The 27,636-nt window shown below is 46.2% G+C and overlaps 1 protein-coding gene across 1 annotated transcript in view; it reads right to left on the bottom strand.

Annotated features, from left to right (window-relative positions):
- The window catches only part of FRMD4B (FERM domain containing 4B), a 136,862-nt gene extending 110,563 nt beyond the window's left edge, over nucleotides 1-26,299 (bottom strand). Inside the window, exon 1 of the mRNA XM_075095687.1 lies at nucleotides 26,170-26,299. The gene's annotated coding sequence lies outside the window, so the exon portion shown is untranslated. The remainder of the gene's footprint in view (nucleotides 1-26,169) is intronic.
- Nucleotides 26,300-27,636: the final 1,337 nt, after the last annotated feature.

The following is a 27,636-nucleotide window of genomic DNA, read 5'->3' as shown; positions in this document are numbered from 1 at the left end:
AACTGCAATTCCTTCCCACTAAAACCTATTTCAATTCTGCTTCATCCAGCCCTCATCTCTTGCAAGATGTATTTCCTCATCTTATATGGAGGAAGAGGGCAAAGAGGGGAGGGCTGGGAAAGTGGAAAACAATTTTCAGAGCTACAGGGTTGAACTTATCCAGCCGAAAGGGATGGATTAAACAGCACAATGCTCAGATTCTGATTTGTAGCAATTACTGCACCCAAGCATCTGTTGTGCACACTGGAGCGGACTGATGACTGCTCTGAAGACCCAACACTCAGTCACTGCCAGGGCGAGCATCCCTTCTGCCTGGGACAGGCTCCATGTAGCAGAGGTGACAAGGACCACCAGAGAGATTGATGAGCCGTGCACAAATGACAAGGAGCCTCCGCACACTCCAACCCCTGGGAGGAGCCACTGCAGACTTTGCAGAGGTCTTCCTGCAGAGGCTGATCCTGGCCTGGGCACTGGGCTGCAAGCAGGGAGATTCAGCTTGGGGCACAGGGGAGAACTTGAGCTCAGCCAGGTCCTACTCAGCCCATCAATGTGTGAGCTCCTTCCCCTCTTCCACAACACACGGCCAATTCCTGGAGATGCAAACCCAGCTGCTTCTTGCTAGATGAGGAAGAAACAAACCAGGGCTCTTCCCACTCCTCTCTCCCCACATAGCCACCCCCTCTCTCCCAATTCATCTCCAGGAAGAATGGTGTGGGCAGCACACCCCTGCTCTCTGCTCAGCTGCAATACAACCAGTGTTCGCTGGGACGCAGCCAGCTAAAGTACTGGGTGAAGGAAGGGACATAGGGACAGCAAAACCCCAAGCAATGTCACACAGCATTTTGGTACTCCCTGACTAAAGGAAGCCATGTAAGCAGTTATGACACTCACACAGTTTTTATCTAGTTCTGGGATATATTTTTTCCTTCCCCAAGAGGATTGAAGCAACAAAGAGGGAGCACAAAGGGAGAGGTGGGAGGACTGCAGCAGCATGAGGGAGATGAGAAACCAGGGGCTCCTGTCTTTGATGATCACATCACTGCAATTACTATGTTGAGGGCTGTGCTGTGTCACAGGTAAATAAATCATCCAAGGAAATTAACTGTACAGGGAGCTTGCACCACAAATCACAGCAGGTAAGAATGATAACAGAGAAGTCAAAGCATTTCAAACAAAGGAAAAACTCCAAAATACTAGGAAAACAAAATAACATTTTAAATCATTTCTCTAACAAATATAAGATCTGGGTAGGTGCCTGAACAGGGAGGGTGATAATGGAGACTTTAGATTAATCTACTGTTCTTTGGGAGATGAAGGCATCAATTAATCGTGGGTACTCTACTGGAGATAACAAAGAGGATGAAGAACTCCAGAATTTGCCTTCTACAAGGATGAGTCTGGCACTTGATTTCCTGGACATACCCCTCCTGATACAGCATTAAACACTACACAATATGCTAATTATCTTTCTTCATCTGAACCCCCCATATATAAACAATAAATTGGCTCTTCTCCCTGTTCCCTCCAATCACAATAAATGATGTGATCCATAATACATCACGATTACACAGAATTTCATACCCCAGTGTTTCACAGACTGAACCAAAGTAAAATGCCACCCCAGGTACTTAATGATGATCGGTTGGTATGAGCTCCCTACAATGAGTATCAGCCATATTACAGCTCAGTAAACAGATCTGTACAAAGGTTAGGACTTCTGCCCAAGAACACCTAACAAGTCGACACTGGGGATAGGAGCAGCCAGGGCTTGCACCTACCCTGCTCTGCCATGGCACCCAACAGAAAACGCCCCAAAGCCCATCAAGCAAACCAAGCATAGGAAACACCACTGGCACAGGCAGCACATGGGAGTGGATGGGATGGAGCGAGGGCAAGGCACTGCTGACCCATGGACCTTTAGCCATTCTTGGATCTGCAGTGTTATCGTCCCTCTCCCTGTGGCCTTCTGCTCTCATTCAGTCTCTCGAGGCTCGGCCAAGTCTAATTTCCTCTTAGCTGCTTGCCCTAAGCACCACCTCATCCCTCCCACCCCACATGGCTCCAGAAATGCTTTCTAAATGCCTGCTTTGCAATTCAGAACATCCTTAAACTCCTCCATCAGCTCAGTATTTGCCTATAATCCCCTTTGGATCTCAAGTGTTTATACAGTATTGCAAGATTTAACTCAAAGATGATTAATTCAGTTCTGTGATTTTTGGTTTCATTTTGATTTCAAGGCAGCAACAGAAAGCCTACTTTTCAGTATCTTATGGACCCTACCTTGAATCAAAGTAGTTATGTATTTGGCAAACAGGTTTACAGATCTGAGGAAGACTCAGCTTTTTATTTTTTTTAATACAAACTAGTTCCATTTTTACCCACCCCCTCTTGTTTAAACCCACATAGCACTGGTGAGAGCACAAATTCTATGACCACATTCATAATAGCTGTATCATGTTTATTTTAGATCAAAATCCAGCCTATTCCACTTGCAAGTATTTAAAGCCCAGAGCTGGAATAGGAGAGTAAATTAAAATGAGAACAGCAGCAAAAGCAATGGCACCCACCAAAATGAGCAAGCACAGCACCTGCCACCACTCTGGAGCCCTTGTGCTCTGGGGTACAAGGAATGCAAGGGAGATCTTTGGCAAAGCACTGCACCCCACAGTGCAGGATCAGTGCAGCAGTGTCAGGGCCAGCTTTTGAAAAGGCTAATACAGATGCTGCAGCTCATTACTGGGAAGAGCCAGCACGCCATGGCCAACACGGCGCTGCTCCTATTCATGGTAACAGAGCTGCCACAAAGGCATGATACACACACCCCAGCCCAGTACATACACCACACGTATTACACCATTTAATACCTCCATTGGGTGGAAGAGTAAGCGGACAATAGATATAGATTCATGCCTCTGCTTTGAGCAGAGCAGGAGTTTTGCCACTTGCATGTCAATGCCCAGAGCATCCTCCTCACTTCCAGCAATTTCAGAGCAGCCGCACCATAGTCAGGGGCAGATTTATCCCCTCCTGGCTCAGGCAATAGCTACCAGGCTCTGCTCACACTGGTAATTAAAATTCACACTTAGAGACATAAAAGTGGTATTACAACATGGGGTCAAAAAAGTGTTATCCCATGGATCGGGTCAGCAGGTGTCCTTTCTGAGCTGAGTTTCTGACACCAGCCGCCATCTAACCTGGAGCCACAGATGTTCTCCTGGTTCCCAGTTCTCCACATTGCTTAAAGAATAACCAGTGAGATCCTTAGCAGATATAAATCATTAGGACAGCATAAAGTTATTGGAGCTTCCCATTTACACCACCTGATGCTCTAACCTGTACTACCAAATACACAGGCTTCTCCACACCTGCATAGGCAGCAAGCCCACATGACTTTTTGCTGCAGAGTTTAGGGACCAGGCTTAGCCTAGGCTCCCGCAGATGTGGTATCTATCTACTTCAGTTGCAAAAGCACCTGCTTTAATCCAAGGAATATTATCTTCTGAGCATTTTATGAATTAAGCAAGCATCAGTGAATAATTTCAGTCTTGACTACTAAATAAAAGTGATAAATTTTAGCTCAAGCCAACTACAGCTAATGCAGGTGGTTTTCCTCAGTTTTTTTTCCAGGAAAAGTGGTTTTGCCTCTCAAAAACCTGGGTTTCTTCCATTTATATCCCTGGTACAGTGAAGCAGGAAAGCAAGGAACACCACTAACAAGAGGCTGTTCCAGTTTTGCCCAGTAACTTTCACGTTCCTGTGCTCTCACGCAGTTAACTCACTTTCTGCAACTTTTAATTGAAGACCACAAACGCGTTGTTATTTACTGGCTGCGACTGTTCACAACATACAAGAGAAAGAGTTCCTTCTCATTTGAATTTTTCTAATTGAACATCCAATCATTCAAGCTATGCTTTTCAGTCTTCAGCAGTGTCAATGAAAGCAAAAGTGCCCCAATTTTGAAAGCAACCTTTGGTTGCTTGCAGGCTGAAGCACATATCACTGCATCTACTGCAGCCCCAACCGTCACCGCTCCTCTGCTACTGTTCCATGTGAAAACTTACACTTAAATGAAATCTAAAGGCTTCAAGCTGCCTCTCAGCAAGACCCACCAACTAACACCGCATCTTCCCTGCAAGAACTGTGTTTAAATTTGCTGCACCTTTGAGTACCTCTGATTTCTCGGACTGATGCAGCACCAGCCAGGGTAGCGAGTCTTCCCACCCACATGACCCCGCATAAGTGAGTGCTCCTAAAAAGTAATTTATCCTCAGACCAGAGTCAAGAAAGCCTTCCCTGGCAGAAGCCTTACTGCATTCAAAGTCAACACTAGTTACATTTTCACAGCAGTAAGAAAACATGATTTCGTCTTAGTAAGAGATGATAGATTGCTTTACAACCATCAGTGAATCCTTGCAGACCAAACTCCAGCCAAATAACAATCATTTCAAGAGTCTAAAAGGGTAAAATATACCTGACACAGGCAGAGTGAGGGCATTTAAGGTTACTGTACACTCCGATCCCACCAGAAGCAGCGTTGGGAGTGATGGGTGGGAAGCTGCCCAGGGATTTCCTTAGCCTGAGATGTGACACCAACCAGTTCCCTTACAGCTTTACAGGGTGACCACATTGCACTAGATCTGCGTAACACCGACGCTGCTACAGCACACCTTTAGTCTTGTGCAACTGCCAGCCATGGCCTGAGGACCATCACGACAGACACAAAGCAGCCCAGCTGCAAAACACATTAAAGGCTCCAAGACCCTGGGAATGGCCTTGATCACACTTCCCCAGAGGGACTACTTTTGCTGCAAAAAATGGACTCATTATTTATAGCAGAAAATAAGGTGGCTCACTGCAGCTGAGGAAGCCACTTTCAATTTAGTATATGTCTTGGTACAGCACATTACGTAAATGACATCTACACACAGAGGCTTCTGTTGCTACAACAAGAAGTTTTCCCTGTTTTTAATCATGAACACTAGTTTCTCCATTAATTTCAACAGAATCAGGGTCTGAAGTCTAAATCCTCTATAAGCTTGATGGGTGACAGCCAAGTTTTCTTCTCTCCACCTGAAGTTCTCAAAGCTCCGCTGGCCACACTCCCGGTACCAGGCCACTTTCCGGTCAATGAACATGATTTGATTTTCATCTATTAATTCTTCACACAGACTGAGCCACTGGACAGTTAACACCCTCGGAGCTGTGCTCCCATACCATTGACAGTCAAGGGCACACACTGTGACAAGTGACTCTCTTAATGTAGCACTTTGTTGAACGGTTTAGAAACCTGGGCACCCATCAACCTCTCCAGGACTTGACATGAAAGTTCAAGCTTATTTTTCCACTAAACTTGGTAGGCACCAAGGCACGGCACTTTGCCTAGGCAAGCTGTATCACCTCATCGTTAAGAGTCAGTGAGACTTTTAACACATTCTAGAGAATTCAGATCTTTCCACCAGCTTCTTCATCACTCTGCAGATACAGCTTTGCTTAAGCACACCAACTCTGACAGACTGCTTGTTCCCAAAGAACTACGTTTATATGTCATTCCCTCCTTCAGATGAACCTAGGAATCCCAGACCAAACACACTGATTATCTGAGGACATCAGATGGTACGAGTAACATAGAAAAATGAGATAAAGAATGACTGTGAGCAGATTTGTTTCTGGAACGGGCAGGACAAGATTGGTGGATTATTTCTCCTCCCCTGCATAAAAAATAAGTACCGTTTTCTAGGAAAAAGTACCTAAAAACATTTTGCGCTGTACTCTGACAGGGTTATAATTGAAAAAATAGATCAAACTGAATAAATACAGACATGTTCAAATGAGTCCAAGAAAAGGTGAAGTCAGAAACGTAAAGATCAGATCATCTTGAACACAAGCCCACTAACAGCAACGGGGCTGCTCAGGATGCACTGTGCCGATTTCGGGGTGAACCATAACCTGAGGCCCTTGCTCTACATTAACTCCACCCTGCAGAGCCCTGGCTACGTGTACCAGCCACACGCATACAAATCCTTACAAACTCAACCGCTGTGTACCACTCGTTCAAACCTAGTCCCTCTTTTTCAGCCAGTTTCTTGGCTCCTGCTACAAAGCTAGCAAGTTGGGAGTCTGTTTAGACGTTGCTGGCTCAGACTCTTGGCTGGGCGACCAGGCGCAACAGACTGCTCCCCGTGGGTGCCTGACCTGACGTTGCTACGCTTCTGACACAGCTAAATGAAGTCTTTGCAAAGGTCCTAAGTAAGGGTACGGGGCGGGGGGGAAAGAGAGAACATGAAAACAGAAATTAAAATGTAGCTTTAATTTATTGTTTTGACTGTATGCCACAATTAGGCTAACGCAACAAACATGCATTGCAATATTATGCTCCCTATGACCACTACCTCTGAGCTCAAACCTCTATTTTCTGTCTGGAGTGGCTCCACAGAAATCAAACCAGACACTCTGCACAGGCACTATGCCTGCTGACGGAAGTGTGTTAAACATTTGTCCCAGTAAGAAATATGGCAGATGAACCCAAAATAGTTTTTATTCTATTCCTCTACCAGAGGAAGGGAAGCAAGGGAAGAGCTCGCTCCCTGTATTGCTTTCTGCATTACTGTCAGCAATCGCATGGTGAAAGAAAGTCCTTTTTAAAAAAAAAAAAAAAAATCCAAATGTCTATTTTGTGAAGTTCCCATCCATCACATAGCAGTAGAGATACTCAAGGGACTCTGCTTTGGCTTTACCGTGATTTAACATAGAGATTTGCTGCCCCCCCCCTTTATTTTACAGTCTTCGGTGTCATTACTCTGAGGGTCAGTAGCCTCAAGGGGGGGCTTCTGTTGAAAGCCACCTTTGCTGTAGGAAATTCTGTTACATGACCTTTTTTAAAAATACCTTTTGGGGAAAGAAGCGTCAGATGACTTGCTGACTTCTGAGACATGCAGATGCAACGAGCAAGAAGTACAAACGGTGCTGATTCTCCAGGTTTGACCCAGAAAAAGGCACCTTCTAAAGTTTAGGAATACAGAACATCAAATTGGAGAGGGGAAAGAAAAATTTAAAGCAAACCAGTAAAAATCCACAGCTACTAGCAAAGGAGCAGGGGGAAAAGGACAGGCATGTCCTCTATCCAATGTGATAGAGAGCAAAAAGATGGGAATTTCTTCCTTTTAGCTTACATGGGTAACATTAAAATACACACATAATGACACACAATATTTTCCCCTGGGAAATCCAAATTTATGCCTACTCTGTACAAGAGGACAGCACAGCTGTGACAGAACAGGCCTGTAATTAGGTCTCTGTTGTGCCATCAACAAATACAGCATTTATGAACGTGCAGCCCCCGAGATGCGAATCCCATGCATACACAGCTGAAACCTCATATATCTCCTGTTTGCAACCTTACCTTCTTATGCATTTCATTTTGGGTTTGATGATTAGATGCCCACAAGCACCTATTAAGTAGACAGAAGAAACCATGGCATAGCAAATCCCAGGTCTGCTGTTAGGCAGGTCCAGTAAACCAGGAACAAAGAGACTCTGCGGCAGCACATGCTCACCGCGTCCCTGCCGAGGCATGCAGAGCCAGGAGCGAGGGCCGTGCCGATCCCTGCTAAAAGTGGCACCAGGACACTTGCCCCCCTTGATGGCACACTATAGATCACACCCCTGCTTGAGTGGGACTTGAGAAACAATTCATCATTGCTTTCACTACAGGGGCAAGGTATGAACTTGTTACCCTTGCTGAAGATGCAACATGTATTGCAAAGTCTTTTAAACAAGGGTCAGCCCAGGCAAACCAGCCAGGGCTCCTCCAAAGGGTCTTGGGGATATGAAGCTGCTGTCCAAAGGGGAAAATAAAAGCCCATACCTTTACAAATCAGGGGAAGAAAGTACAACTGCCACAAGGAACTGGGGATGAAGTACAGCAGCAAGTGAATGTTACAGCCCATCCAAAGCGGGGTAGATGCCAGCTGTCCCCAGGAGCTTGCGTGGGATCAGGAGTGGCCAACACCTAGTGCCTGTCAAGCTGCTCATCCATCCAGGCCTGGAGCTCATCCTCTAGGCCAAAAAAAAGGGCCTGTCCTGGAATGTTACATGCCCAGTGCAGACAGCCATAGACATCCAGAGGACAGGGCATATGAACGAGTGAAGTGTGTTTTCTAACAAAGAACATGCTGCTTGTTTCCTACCACGGTGACCTACCTACCTGCCAGGGCAAGGGATCCCAATCATCAACAAATCAGAGCAGCAACGAGCTTTCTGTCACAACAAATACATCTAGCCCTTCAATAAAAATCCAGCTCCAAGATTTGTCTGCCACTTATATTCCTTGCCCTACCCTAAATGAAGGAAAGGGGCTATTAAATGCTTCGTTGGACATGCCCTACACCCCAGAGCCCCTCTCCCTCCTCTCTCCGAACATTTCCCAACATTGCTGTGCTCACAGACACAGCCCCTGGGCCAAGCAGACCTCCAGGGAGGGCAAACCTGCCCTTTGTATCCATTGACACGAGGAGAACATGTGCCCACAAGCATCCTCATAAAACAAAACCCTTTCGGGAAAATCAGTGACCTTGCTGCTCTTCCCTGCCAGCAGCCCATGAAATGCAAGGAGGATATTGCTCTTACTCCCGCCCTTGGCAGAGACCTCCCTGGGAATATACTGTACCTACCTGCCTTGGGTTCCCATCGCAGCGCTACGAATTTTCACATTATGTAAATGTACAGCTAGGCATGAAAATACCAACTGATTTTGTGTATGTGAATGTTTTTGCTCTTCACTTTCCAGTCAGTGGCAGTGCAGTGGTAATTCAAACACTGTGATTTGGTGTTCCTTTTTTGAAAGTGCCCACACTGGTTTTAAATAAGGCAGGCTCGGCCTGAAACCAGCCCTACAGAGGGTGGGCTTTCCTTTGTCTCAGTAACATAGGAAGCAAAACAGCTACGGGAAGACCCAGAGACCACACGGTGGTAGGGAGGGTGCAGGGGCTGAAGAGGGAAAGATTGATCTGAAAATACTTGTGACAGTTTCCAAAACCAAGAACCTAAAACAAGGAGGGACAAGATGGCAGAAGAGTGAAGATTGTAAGCAACGAGAAGAACAAATGGGAAGATTTCAAGTCAACAGATCACTGCAGAAAAGCAGAAGTGCCAAAGCTGTATTCCCACAGCCGTACTCACCATGCCCGGGAGCATCCGCAGGAACAGCACGCACACACCACAATAATGTTGTCATAACTCACAGAAACATCAGCAAACAGCAGTTTTCCTGCTCACTGCTATAGCTCTGTGTATAATTTAGCAAAGACAGACACTGGTCTATCATATTTCTCCTCCCTCAAAACAGCACACCACTTTTTCTAGGACTGTGCATTGTTATTTTGGACCTGGTTTAGGCTTTAATAGTGAGAGACTCCACAAGAATATACTCCTTCGCACCAGACTGCACACAGTGCTACGGGTACATTTAATAGATTAAAGAGTTACCTCTGAACTATTGAAAACCAGCAAAGACAAATAAAAAAAATATATATGTAGCTGCCACTGCATAGTGTTTCAAATTTGAAAATCTTCAGTCTTGGAAATTTGATCCCAAATCCCAGCTGAATCCATCAGATTTGTATGAACGTTGGATTCAGCAACATTTTTATAGAAGTAAAACCTGGAAGCCCAGGTTCATTGGTTCAGAGCAACTGAGGCAGATAGTGAAACCTGAAACAGTTTGGAGCCTGGCAGCTCAGATGAGAGCAGCTTGGCACACATCCCCGTGTAACGGCATCAACATGCCTGGAAAGCCTCAAGAATTCATACTCCATTTAACACTACCAGGCATTTAGTGATGAGCTTTCAGAAATACAGGGACATGGGAAGAAGACAGTCTCCTCACACACAGAGCTGTGCAACCACCACAACCCCCTGCACAAGCGGCTAGATTTATGGGAGCTCCTGGAAAGCAGCCAGGCAGTTATCCCTGCACACAGGCATGCTCCTGCACACACAGATGTGCAGTGCCCAAGGAGCAGCTGTGCTGTGCCATCCTCACCTCGGATACCCCAGTGGTGGTGGTCGCCTGTTACGAGAAACTGCTTTTAACTTGAGGTAGTGAAAGACATTGTCGGAAAGTCTGCTGCTTAATCCTGGCTCAGAGTCTACATTTATACATCCCCTTTTGGAAAAGGGGGGCAAAGACCACTTGGTCTGTTATTCAGACATAGGATCAACCACAATTACGGAGCAGAATCAGACAAGTACCTGCCTGTTGATTCAACATCAACATGGGAATTCCTCCTCCTCCTCTGTCTCCTCTATTTGCATTCATTTCATGAAGCACCAATTCATACAAACCGCCTGCTTTACTGCACTCAGATCTGGGCAGCTGCACCCATCTCACATGGCTGTCCCCTCCCTGTGGCCAGGTAACAGACTGCCAACACCTCTAGGAGCACCAGGATCCCCAAGCGAGCCGTGGCTTGCCTACTAGTTATTACAGCAGCTACCTCCGAGGCCGCTGAAGAAGGGGTCATGTGCCATACCTCCTGGTAACACCTCTCCTCCAGGACTTGTCATCTTCCCATTTAATTCTAAGCAAGCAGGAGCACAGTGCAGAAAGGGCAAGCTCAAATACAGTACTCTGCCTAACATAATGGCTATGTGAGGCATCCAGGTTTACGTGCAGAGACTGTCAAAACAGGAGACAGAAGTAGTAGTTTACACTGCAGAGCTGTGCATGCGTTTTAAGTATGCACAACCAGCTTTATGTAAGCAATTTTTCTTCTTTAAATGAATCTTTGGAGGATACATCTTGGAGGGGTTCCCCCTCTCTGCTCAGCTGTTGCTTTAAACCAGACCCTCCCTGTTCAAAACATGCTTAATCCCAAATAACTTGCACAGAAAAAACCAGGAGGTGCCCAGGGCTATTTCCAGAAATGGGGCCTCAAACCATTTTGCAGACAGGTAGCCGTTTTCTGGACTGACATCTCAAACAAGCACCTCGGTACTCATGCAGAAGACCTCCCCTTACCTACTCCTCCACATGCACCATTTTCATCCTACATGTGTACACAGAGAGGAACCAAATTGTGAAGGTAAGAATACCCTGGCAGGGCTATAGCCTAGTGTGGCTTTTCAATATTTCTGTGAGCCAACTAGGACTTTGTTTGCTAAGCAATGACAGAGGATTTAAATGGTGCTGATTAAAACCATTCAATCAAGACATTATGCCTTTAGAAATACTGGCTATGTTTAATTCATGCTACAGCCTTCTCCTTTTCCTCTCCCTGAATTCAGCAATTCAGACTGCATTCCTCCAGCAAGCCAAACACACATATGATAAAAATTCTTGCACCTCCAAAGCATGAAGACATGAGATTATTTGGCTTTTTCTAGAGAAAAGTTTAAGTAAACTGGAGTTTTACCAGGACTCAAAGCCACTTGGATATGTCTGGACACGAGCCAGTTTCTAACTACCTGGGAGTCAAGGAAGTTTCTTGGGAAAACCCTTCCGAACACACACAGGACTTCAGAAACATCAGCTCCTGAAGGAGCTGGCACTGGCTGCTGTTGGAGATGGGATATTAAACTACCCCACTTATTTAGGCAACTTCTACAGGCTTCACTTCAGACTTCAAATTTTGTACAAAGTTTCCAACAACTTCACAGTGGTCAAGTTGAAAGGGCATTTAACGTGAGAAGCGCACGATTTTCATGGTGCACCACCAATACAGCAGCACAGAGCTCACTAAAACATAACCCTCACAAACTTGCTAAGCCTCCCAGGCAATTGTACTGAGTTAAAGGTACTCGTTGCCTCTCATTCAAATAACCCCCTGTGGTTTTATTATCTGGGAAGAGGAGTACTTTGTTTTGGGACAGTGATTTCTTGGGAAGCAAAGTCTCTCACTAGTTCTGATCCACAGGTAAAGCCACCCAGATCCATTCCTGGGGCACGGACAATACCAAGGGACACTTACTTTGGGGTCCCAACCCTCCCTGCCTTTGCTCTTCCAAACTTGCCCTCAAACCACCCCACATCTCTTGTCTTATGCAAACTACCAGATTATATGCATGAAAATGCCATATTTAGTCCCATGGTGGCAATCTGCTTGCCCCTCCTGACCAGCAGCTAACTCCACACCGCCGAGGGGACTTGCTTATCTATCTTCCTGAAGAGAAGAGACAACTAGAGCAACCCTTGCTGAACCATGGCACAGCCCTTACTGAGGGGAAGCCCCCATTGCTAATTATTCCAGCAGCTGACAGAACAGCCTGTCAAGGCTTTTTCTCCAGGAATAGCATGAATTTAGTCCTGAGATAAGTATTTAATTATCCACTGCTTTACAATAACCTCCTATTTTCCATCACCCAACTCTACTTTTTAACAAGGCATCTGCAGCAACCCAAGACACCAGTCTAGTTTAATGACAGTTTGACTGAGCACTGTTGGAGAAAGAAAACGTGTTCCTGCCATGACAGCAATTAGCAACGACAGTCTTTGCACCAAGCCCTCAGTACCATGCAAGACAAGCTTAACACACCACAGCTTCTACTGCTCTAGGTCTGATACAGCTGTGCACACAAATAAGTACCAACCAAAGCTGAACTACTGAAGGCCTCAAACTGCTTCTGACCTGGCCCAGTTCCAGGACTTTAACTGGTCAGATAAAATATTTACATAGTAACTGGCCTGGGACCTGTGCAACCACATACATCACACCTGCACCAGAGCCTCCAGCCAGCTTTGAAGCATCTCATGCAGACAGGATGCAGAAAAGCAAAACAGGAGCAGTGCAAAGAGCTTTTGGAAATGTTTTGACAACTGTTGTGAGCCACCACACTCTTGCATTACCTCAGCTTTAACAAGTTTCTCCAAGTCAGCTCCCTCCCTTCAGCCCACAGCAAGTGTTATGGCTTTTTTCCCTTAAACCTGGTATGCGCTATAGGATAGGAGCTAATTTATAGCAATTCATTAGGCCACTCTAATTCAGGCAACAACAATTCATGCTGTAACTTCCCGAAATGAATTCTTCATGAAAATACTGCCCCACCCTTGCAAAAAGTTAATTAAGCATTCTTTTACCTGCTCTCAGAAGATCAGAGGGCAGATGCTGTCAGACAGGTTTGCTTTCTGTTATTACCAATTTCAGTAGCAATTCATCTCTGCTAATCCAACTCTGAATACCAGGTAGTCACACAGACATATTAAAAATTAAATGAAATGAAGAGGTTTATTGTAACCACCCAGGCAGCAGCGTTGGTTGGGACGGAGCTTGCAGAGTGGACAAGACAATAGAGTATGTGGGGATGACTTGTTCTTCCTAAAATCTGGAGGACGTGCTGTTCTTCTGAAGCCCCCCGGCCCTCCAAATATTTGCTTGAGGTTTACTTTATATGCAGTTTCCTAGCGGAATGGCGAGCATGCAGAACACATTCCTCTGCTAAGAGTCGTCTTCAAAATTTGGGTAAATACCAGCACATTCCTGCCCAACTCACAGGAACAATTTGGATTCTAATCACAGGAGCAGAGTTTGAAAGACTGGCTGACTATTGCCTTGCTGCCTGGTATTCACTAAAACCAAGCACACAACTTAACAGATTTTGTCCTCTGCTAATCAATATTGTTAAACTCTCATGGTGGGCACATTTATCCCAGGAAATTATTACTCTAAACTGTATTATTTAGCCAAGAAAGGTAGCTGTAACTATGCCAGGAGGTTCTAGCAGATAAGTGTCCTGTATGTAGAGAACTATGCTTTATGGTTATGAAGCCATTGCTAATGTTATATTACTGTCATTAGTAGTGAAAATTTACTGGACGGTGGTAAATTTGAATTTAATTTTTCTTCCTCTCTTGCCCCATCCAGCCCCTGGACATAGGTGTCACAACTACAGAGAAATTGCTTGCTTGAATTAATGGCACGATGAAACAGCAAATGCAAAGCTTTCAAAACCTTTTGTGCTCAAGCAGAGCACAAAGCAGCATCGATAAACACCTCTGAATCCTTCCTCCCACCAGAGTAAGGCGCCACACCTTACCCAACACCTGCGTTAGGCACAATACCGGGATGTAGCACAGAAAAACCATTTCAAGCACAGAACAGTCACAATAAACCACAAGACAACTGAAACGGTTACACATGGACAGACACAGTTCCAGGTACAAATATATTTCTTACAGCCCAGGCCAGTCACTGGGAGGGAGATGCCAATGCTGAGAAACTGCATAAAGTCACAAAGAAGGTCCACCCCTTTGGATCCCATCGGTATCTCCGCTCCATGCTTAATCTGCTTTAAAGCCATGGGTCTGCCTTGAACACTCAGTTTTTCAAACCAGCTATCTAGGGCCTGGCAGGGATTTTTATCTGAAGAATTCCCTAACACAGCACAAGCCCAAAGCAGGCTCATACCTGCTTTCTCAGCTTTGTGCTATCACCCCTTCTTACGCTATATTCAGTAGTTCTCCTGCCTTCAGGCTGGCACCCAAACATTCATCATTCATCTCTTTGCGCTGCCTTGTGCAAACTCTCTCCTGCTTTGACGTTTCTTTGCAGACCTGGCCTGTGCTGTGAAGAGCTACCCTTGACTCAGAATTGCAGCCCTCAAAATCATTTACCCCAGGAGTTACCACACCAGTTACAGGAACCAGCTCCCAGTAAGAGACCACTAAAACAAGAAAGTATTTCAAGCAGATTTTTCCAGCTCCTCAGAAAGTAATAACAACAAGATTTCGCTTTGGTTTTAGTTCTCCATTATTTTTCTCCCTATGCACAAGCATCTTTCACCTCCTTTATTCTTCCACATAGAATTAACCTCTCAATTTAAAGTCACAAGCCTTGGGACAGTCTCTCAGATTCCACAAATAAAGGTATGGGTTGCAAACATGCAGAATTTCTCAGGATAAAGAAACCAGTTAAGATGAGCTAACTCCACATGAGCCTTTTTTTTTTCTGGAGGGTAGGCAATGCTAAACCAAAACGATAACCAGCATCAGGGCTGACCCTGGGATCTCTGGGTTTCAGAGTGGGTATGGCGGGAGTTGCATGCGTCCAAGCGAGGACTGCGCAAGAGCCAGTGGTATCAGGGGCTGAATGCGATGTGCAGCCTTAAAATAAAAGTCCCTCCAGCCTGAGGTGACATGCATGGCTGCTAAAAGCTACTCTTAAACCTGTCTTAGCCCCAGAGGAGAAAAGCAGGCTACACACAGGGGTTACAATTCATCTACCACAGACTTCCTCATCAGACACCACCACCTCCTCCCAAACCTTTTATTCCTTTCCAGAAGCATGAGATCTCAGCTACTTTGGGCAGAGCAGTACCTAGAGTGTTATCTGACACACTTTTCTGTACAAAAGGAGTTTCTGCTCCCACCTGCCCCAGGAGGCAGAGCCACCCTGAACCCCCTTCCCAGACCTGGGAGAGTCACCAGGATTTGACAGCTCTGGGATACAGGACTGGGAAGTGCTGGGAGGAACAGCTGGAGCATCAGGCAGAGATCCCCCTCCTCTCCACCCAGCATTCACGCACACACACTCCTGCGGCACATCCCTGACCCCTCCAGAGGCCCGGCACTACCATCATGCCGTACCCAGAATGGCACTTTTACTCAGACAAGTTTTGCAGAGGAGGACAACAAGCACAAACAATAAATTGCCAGCAAAATCCACTTAAACCACAGAATTATCCTGGCATGCTGGTAAAGCATCACTGACAGCCCTTTAGTACAAAACACAGTACAAACACATGGAGTATTTTATAACTGCATGCCAAACTGTCCTGTATGAAGTTCACGGGAAACAAAAATCCCATTTCTCCCCCCTTCTCTCCAGTTTGATGTGTAAAACAATCTACTTGACTACTTGTTTTAGTAGGGTGAGCAGGCTGCTGCAGGAACATCCCAGCAGCACAGCTGATGGTGCCACCACCAGAGACTGCATTAGGTCAAGTATGTTCTTCTAAATGGAAAAGACCAAGTTTATACCCGTGGCTTTATCTCCTCCTCCCAAATTCAAGGAAGCACAACAAGCCTCCTCCTATGAGCAACAAGCCAGAATCTTAATTTTTGCAAATAGCTTCATCTGCCGTTTCCTTGTCACACCTGACAGTTCTGTACAGCACCACTTTGCAGCCCGAGGCTACAAAGCCACACAGATAGAGGGGAAACTCGTACCTAAAATCCAGGTGTGTGCATTGCAGTTGGAGAGGTGTAAAAGGATGCACAACTAGGCCAGATGGTAGCTCCGACCTTCCTCCTCCCCCAGTAACCTACTACCTCCCCGCTGTGCACAGAAGGCATTTAACAGCTCCACCACTGAGCAAAGCGTGCCCACTGTTGTTTAAGATTAGCTGTTACAAGACAGGCCAACACACCTAAGCGATAGTCAGGGACTCAGCAGTTTGTAGTAAGTACTAAAGGGCTGGATTACAACTATACAAGTTACTGGCACATTAAAAAAAAAGAAAAAAATTAAATGTAGTTAATGGCACCTCAAGGCAGAGGTTCGAGCCTGCAGCCACTGCTCCTTCATAATGCACATCTCAAAGACTCCTCATGTAGGAGCTGCACCATTAAACTCAGTCCCTCGCTGCAGCCTACCGCCCTACCTGCCCCAGGGAGGCCGCCTCTCTCCCTGCAGCTTTCACAGTTCGGGTCTCAGCCGAGACAGACCACATCTCCCAGCCCCATTTCATACTTTTGCACAGGTAAGGGAAAGAAATGACACAACGTATTTCTTTACTGAGACAAAGAAACATCCAGAGGAGCAGTAAACCCGTTGCCCTACTCCTTCAGCAGGACTCAGCACAACAATGGTGTGGGAGTACAAATCTCAGATTAAGTTTCCACTTACCTGGACTCACTGGCTGCAACTTTCTAAGGATAAACTGCCAGGCAAGTCATCCCCTGCAGCATTTCCACACTTGCTGCTCCCCACCAAGTTCATTTAACACCGCTCGCCTCTGTTTCTCCTCTGGCGGCTCTTTCCAGCTCAGTCCCACCCATGGCTAGCTGTTCTTACTTCACTTTTTTTTCCCCCTTCACATTTTATTTTAGGAGGACAGGACTACAGAACACCACTAGCACGTAAAAACAAAAGCAAACGAGTACAGCTTTGCAGAGGAAGTGCCAGACACACAGCCTGCCACGCAGCACAACCCGCCACCCTGTATTTAAACAGCAGAGCTGGAGACAACAACTGTTAAAGCAAACTGGGAGACTTATTCCCGCTGCCACTGAAATCCCACGCAGCTATGTTTCAGTCGAGCGCGAAGATGACACACTCAAATGTATTTGAATAAACATACCGTATCTCAGCGGCTGCACAGCCCGGGCTCCATTCGAGTCGTATGGGGGAGTTTGAAGAAGTAGGGGAAGGGATTTCCCTCACAGGGAGAGGAGAGGTGCAGCTTGCCCCAACAAGCATATGACGCTGTGACAGGGTGTAACTTCTGAAAGACGAGATGTTAACGCATCGCTAACAACCCTTTCTGCCATTAAGCAAAGCTAGTCGTGCTGGGTTAAAAGAAGATTCAGGCTGAGAAATGAGGGGGTTAAAATTACTCTATAGCCCCAGCTCCCCCATGCTTATAGTGGGAGGAACGAAGCAGCCCAGTTAACTCGAGGTAGCACAATACCAGTATATTCCAAAACAGGGTTAAAGACAGAGCTTACTTTAGCCCAGCCGAATAGCATTTCCTAAAGATTTCTTCGAATACCTTTGTTACGAAACATGTTTGTTTAATGATAAATCGAGATCTGATATGCCAGACACCACGGCAGGGCCTTTTCCTTTTTTCCTTCCAGGTTTCTTCTTCTTCCAGTTTGGTTTTTCACATAGAGATCTAGATTATTTACACGCACGCCAGAGACCCTTCCCCTCCCTTCTAAACCCACCACATACCCACGTGGCTTTGACCCACATCCCCCCTTGGCTAGGAGCGGGCAATCAAGAAATCCCCATCCCTGAAGTTCATTAAAACAAGTAGCATAGCGCCTCATGATAAATCTTCCTGCAAGTCCGTAGTACTGAAGCAGTGGTCACTAATATTTTTAAAGATGAGTGAAGTTTGCAAGGGAAAATTAGGATCCCACCCCGGTACCCACACATACACCCCCCCTCTTCCTTCCCTACACCCGCTGTCAGGCCGATTTGAGAAAAGCCCATGGTTTTCCTCTTGTTCTGCCAACAGTAATCAATTAACCTAAGTGACAAACTTAGGAATCTTCAACACTAGTGTGTTTATCAGGTTGACACTGTTATCTCCAAAACTAGCTGCGCAAGCCAAGTTTGCTGGTGTCCCCCGATGTCCCAAGCTAACTGGGGCACATTTACTTGTTAGATTTCAACTTCAATTTACCTTCTGTTTAGCAGAAACCTGTCATTAGATGACTCCTCTCTCTTTTTTCCAGCAGATAGTCACATCCAACCCTTACAGTGATTTACTTGTAAGCACAATGAAGGCTAAAACCTGGAATGGGAGTTCTGCTGTTGCCAAGAGAGGCAGACTCACATGGTCAGCATTAGGAAACACTGACAGATAAGCACATAACCACTTGTTCTGTGCCAGATAATGCATCAGCCTCGAGGCTGCCAAACAGACACCTCCTGGAGCTTCCTATTTATGCTGCCCATGTAAGCAAAATCAGGTGGGACTGCAGAAGTGATTAGGAAAGGTTATTTCTCCAAACTTTCTCCTCTGGACAAGAGCACAGACTATTAAATCAGATAGAGATGCAACTGATTTTCAAGCTGATTGAGACAACAGCAAAGTTAGAAAACTTTCAGTTAGCTAGATTAAAAAAAAATATTTATTTTGGAAGACAAAAGGATGAACCAAGTCCAGGCATTCAGAATCTAATACATTAGCCACACGATATATACACATCTCTCCATCCCACTAAGAAGGATGCTTACAACAAATGCTGTTTGTATTTTAGTTGCTAAAACATTTGAACCTATCAACTATCTGCTAAGCTTTTTTGACACTGGGGGAGGAACAAGTGATTTGAAACACTTACTCTATTTTATTGTAAAATTGAGTAATATGGTATGGATTAGAACGACTCCTACCGCAGCATATCCTTTTACATTTCCCACACTTTACCTTTCTGCTTCATCTGCAGCTATCATATGTGGTGCCGTCATTTTACTGAAAGAGTATTATTAAAATTTTGGTCATTTAATATTTGCTTTCAGCCAGGCCCTGCTCTCAGGCAGCATTCCTGCAAACACATTTCCTTCGTATTATGCACAAGAGGAAACTCAGTGTCAGAGTTAAATATGCTCAGATCGCTGGATCTGCAATCTGGAGGGGTTTGTAGTTTATTTTCTAAACTAGGAACAGAAGTTTAAATCAAAAAAGACTAAGGAGAACATGTCAGAGGAAAGAAAGAAGGAGAAAATCCACAAATCATTAGATAACCGTTTGGAGACGCTTCCCAAGCTCCAGACGCACATTTTCCATCATTATTGTTGTCAGGGACAAAGAACGTGACAGATCATATCAAAGGTTAATCTTACACCACCACCACTCCCTTTTTATTTTTAAAAGTCTTTTGAGGTTTACCTTTTAAGACCTGCTTTCTTCACTGGTTTGATTCAGTCCCAGCTCTCTCGCACAGCAGCTACCAAACACGCGTACATCTGCTTTCCATACCATCCCAGCAGGACTGTCAGGACAGATGCAGTAACCGTGTTCATGTAACCTATACATTTAGCACTGCAATGCTTCTAGAGGTATTATATCACGTAAAATACACCGATATGCTATGATCTCAGCCTGAGGCTAGACTACGGATGGCAGCCACCTTTTGTGCAGTGCCCAGCTCAGTCCAGAACGATGACTCTGCCTAGCTGCTCTCCTCCTCTTCCTCCTGAGCTGCTCTCCTCCTCTTCCTCCTGGTTTTCTGGACTCCTGTCCCCCTCACCAACCTGGTTTGCTTCCTGCTCTAAAGCAACCCTACATTTTTATACTACATCTGTCATCCTCCACCTCTCCCTTGCATGAGCCTTAAACCAAAAGAGTGACCACATCAAGCATCACCACATGAAACTACTCCGCAAGGTCTGACTACAAAGCAACAGCCTCTGCTCTATTCTCGGGGCTGGGCAGGCTGACTCAAGGGAAAACAGCCTCCAAAATATCCACTAATTATTTGTATTACTTTCAGACTTGTTTCTAAACTAGAGAAAGTGTTCTCTGCCCCAAGACACTTCTAATGTCACTCCAAGTCCTTCCAGCACTTGTTGGGAAAGAAGGGAAAGCATGCACAACTTTTGCTGATGCTGTTTAACCTACAATTTTAAAAAAATGAAATATTCCAGGAGTCTGTTTCCTAATCTTATGCTTCACTTCAAGGGTGGTGGTGGTGGGAAATCAGCTGGATCATTTATGAATAAAGCTGGAACACCTGCTGGTATTTCAGTAGAACTCTTGCAATTCCACATCTCTAAAAGCACATAAATACAATATTCCAGGGAGGTACGTACTTAAAACTCCAGGCAAAATTATGGCCTTAAGATTCCCGTTAACTTCAAGAGGGTCAAGATTTCATCATCGGGTTTGCATCTTTTGTCACTTCATTTTCTGTATTGTCTGTATTTTCTGTATTGTCACGTGATTTTTCAGGATTGAAAGGCTTGAAAGTAATCTCTTTCTTGGAAAGTTTTTGAGGAAGAGAATAATTCTCTAAAATCTTTTATTTTAACACCATACAGCAATAATAACCGAGAACATGCAGGAAAACACGGCTGTATTTTTGCTTTGTTTCTGCTTTCAAGTAAAAGGGGTTTGTTTTCAGTGCAACACAACATAAATGGATTTGTTTTAAAACTGTCTCTCCCCTACACTGGGATCTGCAAAAAAAAAAAAAAAATAAAGGATTAATTGTATGAAAGAGATTTGTATATGGGGAGATTAACCAGCCTATGGAACTCTCTTCCAAAGGAACTAAAGATAGCTCAAACATTAGCATGAGAAAAACTGCAGGGCTACATTTTTTACACATATAAGAGAGTTTTAGATACCCATCTCCCTGTGCACAGGCATGGCCACACAGCAGAGCATGACTAGGCTGTGACAGTTTGATCACTGCTGATCAATAACTGCAATAACTGATCACCTGCAGGCTCTAAGCTTTGAACTAGAGGAGCAGAGTAGTGATCAATCCTGTCCTGGCCAAGGAATGAAAGGATCTGGGTGGATTGGGGCTTCACAAATTTGAGTTCTGGGGCGTCTTGGCAAACACGCTTGGACAACAGTTTTTATAACAGTTTGTTAAACTGACAGATAACTAACGAGATACCCCCAGCAGAACTGCATTTGTTCTCCCCCTTCCTTTGCACTGAAGTATTGACAACTGCTGAAAACCTGAAGCTCTTGTCAGCCCTACGCACGGCCGACCTACTAGGAATTTCGTCTCTCAACAAAGAGGCCATCGCATACATGTACATCCTTCCCTGACTTCGCCCTGTAAACAGAGTACACAGAAAACAAAGGACTGAAATTACAGTTTGCATGTATTCGAAGCGCAGTCTATGTTTTCCAAAAATTACTACAATTCTGAAGGAACTGTGGTTTGATGGTTTGTTGTGTTGCTTAAAATAACAAACGAAAACAAAAAGGTCTTCTGTCTATAACCTATACCATTTCGCCACAGAACTGTTAACCATTGCTGAAAGCACTGATGCATTATGGCTGGGGGCAAGAGGAAGGCTTAATGCTTTGAAATGGCTGCAACCAAACAATAGCAGCTTTGCCTGTAGCTTTTCACATTTACATCGGATGCAAACTGCTTAGCCTATTAAAAAATAGACATGCATGCTCTAAGCCGGCCAAGGAATTGTTCCTACAACTAAACATTGTCATACAATACCACTGGTGACGCACACAAGATAAGAGTGTAGCTCATTTATCAACTATGCCCAGCAACCTACTTACTGCATTCGGCTCTTAATCATATTCTCAGCAAATAGTCTTAAGTATTGACCAATCTTGCAGGATATGGCGCGCACTGGTTTATCTGAAGCCTGATTACAAACACAGAGGTGCCAAGCCCAAGCCTCCCATCAATCGGTCCTTCCTGTGATGTCGTGGTAATCTAAAAACCTTCATCTTTCTTTCTCTCTCATGTGGTTGTGTGTGCTCTAGAGCTGTCCTTGGCTGCTCAGAAACCCTTAAATCAAAATACGGCTGCTTTATGAAAAACTGTTGTCTGCAGGCAACTCTTCACGTTCACTCTGCAATCAATTGCCATGTTAAGCGCAGAAACTGTTTCTCTGTGGTACTCCGGTTAGGAAAAAACAGAACGTGAGTCAAAACCTAGTATTAGCCCCTTGGAGAATTTGCTATTTTATTTTTTTAGGTTTTGGTATATAATCTGAGAGGGGAAGATGAAATGTGGGTCTCGTAGCAAATAAGCCGAGTTGTAACTTTTATTGCCGTGCAGCCTGAACAAACAACGTCTTTCCTTCCCCATGCCACTGTTGGAGGGGGGGACCGAGAGCATCTCCAGAATCTGCTCCTCTCCCAGCGAGTCACTGCTCTGGGCTGGCTGTGCCACGCAGCTCAGACCCACAGAAAGGCAGAGCCTGGTGTGGCTGACCGACCCGCGTCTGCTCCTGGGCTGAATCTGTCAGCTGAAACTAGCACAGATGGGAAGAATTGAACGACACTAGCACTGTTGAGGAACCATGCAAGCTAGAAGGATCTCTGCGCCTCTCCCCCTCCTACGGCACTGGGGTGTCTCCAATCACTGACTCAAAGATACTCCCAGTAGAAAAGGAAGTCTACACAGACAAGATGAACACCAAAAATTGGTGGCCTGAGCATCTTCTCATTTATCTCAGGGTTATGTAAGGCACTTCCAGTTAGAGGAGTAAAGTCAACATATTAAGTAGTCATCCTCCCCCTTCAGCTTCACTAGTCTAAGATTTTAAAGCTAGTCACAGGCTTACAGAAAGTTATTCCACCCTGGCTGGGTTGCTGCCTGGCAACTTCAGGACCTAAAAATCATTTTACACTGTATTACCTCTACTGGTCTTCCTAGCTAGCCTGTACAACACCACATCTAAATAAAATGTTTTATTAACCCTGGGGTTAAAAAGGTCTGCATAAGAGCCAGGGCACACTGCTGTCTGTGGCTCAGTGATCACCAACAGTCCATGGCACTGGAGACCCAGAAGGCACAGGGGTGCTGGGTCCTAATTCAGAGCTACCTTACCCTGTCCAAAGTGACTACCCTAGGGAGTGTGACCAAGGTTTCCTAGCCATGCTTTCCAAATAGCCATGACTTCCCCCCACCCCCAGCCCTTTTGTTACTCCTTATATTCATCTAACTGCTGTAACACAGCATCCCAGGGAGGGGAAAAAAGCAAACAAAGGACATTATAGCCAATTTGTATGGAAAATCAATTAAGTTCAGACATCTCATTAACCTTCCAACCTGTTTATCCCCCAGCTTTAATTTATACTACCACTTGCAAATGGGTTTGACACATTGGCCCACCATTTCCCTGGGAAGGTGCAACAGGCATGAACAGAGTCCTTGGATCCTGGTACACTCCATTTATCCAGGTCCTCCCCTCCCTCCTCCCTGCCATTCAGTGGATGCTAAGAAGAACTGGAGGAAGAAAATAGGATACAGAAAATAAGCAAGAGCTCTTTGAAAATTATGTAAGCCCTGCAGTGGGCCTCCTTTTTACCTTCTGCTGCTTTAATTACCAGAAACTAAGAGTAGGCTAAGCCTACACCCAGAATGCCCATCCATGGCCACATCAGCTGCGTCCCACTGTGGTGACAGAGCCACGCTCACAGGCGTCTTTTCGTGCCATGCTTCACTCCCATGAATTCACAAGACTGAACCAAATAATATGCACTGAAAATGAGTTACAGGTGGTGTATGGAGTTTTGTTTTTAATGTTACAGCACAGAGCCTAGGAAGGAGCCCCAATTTCTACAGCTGAGCTGCATTCACAGCCTTTACTCTGGGGAGCTCTATAGCAATTTCATCTCACTCGCCAGAAAACACACTGGCTTCAGTGAATACAAACCCAGCATCCTCCCAGTAAACCACAGAAAAACGGTCACCTGCATGTTAGACCTCAGGAGCTCGTTCACTCCTGTCATGTTTTCAAAATAGTGGGATTCCAGGGCTTGTTAACACACCGAAAGATTTCTGTACAACCCCTGTCTTTTGACTAAGATGACATGCATATTTCTAATGGATTGAAGTGCACATTCTTAGTAAAAGTTTTGACATGTTTAATACATCAGAATCAAACTAAAAAGATCAGGTCTGACATAGCTGCACCCATGAAAGTCCAAGGAAATCAGCAACATGAATCTCTATATAAAATAGACCAAACCTTGAAATTCATGCAGTTGCAGGCAATATAAATCTTTCCAAGGCAAGTATTACTAACTTCTGCAGAATAAGCTCTCAAAAAAAAGACAAAAGGAAAAGGGCAGCTTCAAGAAAATAATTTTTAAAAGCAGAGAGCACAAGTCAGAATAGGTATATTTTTCTAAAAGTATGTTCCTGCCTCTCCAGCCAGTGCCCCTGCAGCTGCTCAAAGATTTCCCAAGTTATAGCCAAGTAAAAATTGATTAAAGGCTTGACTATTTCACTGCAGCTATTGGGAATCCTGCAAAAGTTACAAGAATGAGCTCAGCTGCTTTTTGCTTCTCATTAGGCAAAACTCTAAATAAAGGCAGAGCTTAAAGAACACAACCCCCTAAAGGAAACCCAACAAGTCCCCCAGACAGCAGCTATGCATTGCCCTCTGTTCCAGCAGAGACGTGCAAAGAACACTTCCAAATGGATCTAAGACTAGATCCTTTTGGAGACACTGTTCTAAGCAGCTCCTAGCCCACCCTCTCCCTAGCTCTCATCCTCCAGCCACTACAGGCACTCCAAAACTTTTTTCCAGGAACGGTATGTTCCAACATACCGGTCTTCAGCCACATTCAACAAAGCTACATTCATTTAGCCAAGGACCACCTAGTCCCATGTATAAAAAAGAGGGAGCAGTGAGGTCAAAGGTAAAGCATTACACTATTTTACATCACATTAATGACTGGGTTAGAAAGCCCAGCCTACAGGCGCAGGGCGGTTAGTATAATTTAAAGTCATATGAAGTTGTGCATAGGCAGCCAGAAATCTCATCCTTACCATGCGGCAGGTTCCAAGTGAAGTTTATTTCAATTTAGTTCAAACCCACGCAAATTGAAACATAGCTGTTACACTCAGGAAAAAGGAGAATTTTCTCAAAACGTGTAGGTCTGGACTTAAAAACTCCACAGAGGAGCAGGAAAATGCATGTCAGGGTACCGCGTCCGCAGAGAACCTGCGGCCAAGGAGGGGTGGAGGAAGAGAGAGGCGAGAGGAAACCCACCGAGAACAATACGGGGAAAGGGACTGTTGTCGGCGAGAGGGAGGATGCGAGGCCAAGCCGGGAAGGCAAGCAAGCGTAACAAAGGCAGAGGAAGCGCTCTGGGTTTCCTCTGCGGGGCCTTGGTCCGGCAGGGATGTCTGTCTGTCCAAACGTGCCTGTTCACAGCCCTGACGGACCCTGTGCTGTGGCTAAATACAGCGCTGCTCGCTCCTTTCTCTAAGGGGAAGGGCAAGATGACATCGCTGGTGGATCCCCTCCTGCTCGGCAGGCTAAGTTAGGGTGGGAACACCTCTGGGACCCCTCAGCCCACGACCAGCACTCATTGTCTGAAAGCGAGCAGATTATTTCTTATGGCCCGAGCCCCAAGAGCGGAATCGCTGCGGCGACGCTCAATTCTTCATCGCGCTCCACGGGGGGATTTAATCCTCGCCGAGCGCTTCCAGGCTGGCTCCCCTTGGCCGTGCCTTACTCTGCCAGACACCGAACTTCAGCCAAGCGGGCTGCGGGGGACAGAGCCGCGAGTGGGGGGGCGGGGGGCGGTGCGTGGGTGGGTGGGGAGCACCCCGGCCCCCCGCGGCCGCTCCCGCGTGGGTGTGGCCGCGCGTTCCGCACCCCCCTCCCCCATTTGCGGCGTCACGGCGGGGGGAGCCCCGCACCTTCGCGCTCCCCCCATTTCCCCCCTCCCCACGGGAGCCCCGCGGCTGGCCGCACCATGCCCCCACGCAACCGCATCCCCAGCCCACCCCCCCCGTTAGGAGAACAATGCGGTGCCCGCCCCGGCCCTTACCGTGGCGGGGGCTCCGCGGTGCGGAGCGGTGCGGGCAGCCCGGCTGGCGGCCGCCCGCCGAGCCCAGGGGGCTGCCGGCGGAGCTGAGCCCAGCCCAGCCGAGCCCAGCCCGGCCCCGCCGATGCCGCCTCTCCCCTCGCATCCACTCCCGTCTCCCCCGCCCCGCACACCCGAGGCGGGTGCGGGGGGCAGCTCCGCCCCTAACCCCCTCCCCAACGCGGGGGGGGGGGGGGGTGCGTGTGAGGAGGGGGGAACCACCGGATCCGCAGCCACTCCCAGCAGCACAAGCCCCGCTGGCAATGGATGCTCAGGTCGTGTTTACATCTGTGTGTGTGTGTGCGCGCACAGGCAGACGCGATCGCCGCCCTCACAAAGCGCCGCGGCCGCCTCCCTGCCCAGGAGAGGGGACACGGGCAAGTCACGGCATCCTCATCCTCAACTTCAGCCAAAGCCGGAGCAGCGGAGGGACGCGCCCAGCCCCGCTCCCCCCCCCCAAGTGCGCTCAACGCCGGCAATTCCCCTGGGTCGGCTTCCCCAGAGCCGCCGTGGGTCTTCCCCTGCCTTTGATTTACTCCCAACTGCAGTTCACAACACGGGCAGAAGACCCGTGTCATCTCCTCTTCGGTGATAGATTGAGATCTCTCTACAGGGCAGTGGGAAGGGGGGGCTGGATTTGCCTAAATCCAGCTATTTCTGCTCTGTGAGGGCCCTTTGTCATCCTTGCAGTGTGAAGGAGAACAATAAGATGAGTTCAGGATCCATGCTGGTATATTACAAATGCAAGCTTCTAATTACCGTATGGAAACGGGCTGTCTAAAGTACAGTAATGAATAGCAGTCTCACTATTGTTTGGGGGTTGTCAGATAAACTAGAGGTGCTGGCAAACAATGTTAGAAACCAGGCTTGCTGTTTGAAATGAGCAGCGCCATGGCAAGTCCTATATATTCCACAGAAATCACTGCAGCTAAAACAGCAATTGTGCTGTGAGGAAATTCAATCCAATACTTTGCCATGAAGAAATATGCTGTTAGTTTCCCAGAAATTTCACAGACCCTTGTTAGTTCATTTAACCCAAATTAAGATGATCACAAGAGCCTTCTAGGTAAATCAGATTTTTTTCTTTCTCCTGTAGAATTCTCATATCAGATAATGGTTATTAGCCCCAGCAATGCCAGGTCTTCCTGTTTATCACATCTACAAACTACAGCACCAAACCACCTGGTGCTTTCCATAAAGCAGAGGAGTAAACACAGCTTGACTCACCTACATATTTTGCATACACCTCCATCTACACTTGAGCACGATTCCTTGGCTATATTGCACCTATGTCATTTCAGCAAGGGCCTATTCATGCTCTCTTGTGGTTTGAGGACTGAGAAATGCTCTCAGATGTCTCCCATTGCTGGGAAAGTAGCAACATTTGCCTCTCCCACTCCAAGTTGCCACAAGTGAAGAGGGATGCAATAA

Source organism: Phalacrocorax aristotelis, chromosome 6, assembly GCF_949628215.1.
Source record: "Phalacrocorax aristotelis chromosome 6, bGulAri2.1, whole genome shotgun sequence".
Taxonomy (NCBI): Eukaryota; Metazoa; Chordata; class Aves; order Suliformes; family Phalacrocoracidae; genus Phalacrocorax; species Phalacrocorax aristotelis.
The sequence above is the reverse complement of the archived record's forward strand: the minus strand, read 5'-3'. Positions and strand labels throughout refer to the sequence as shown.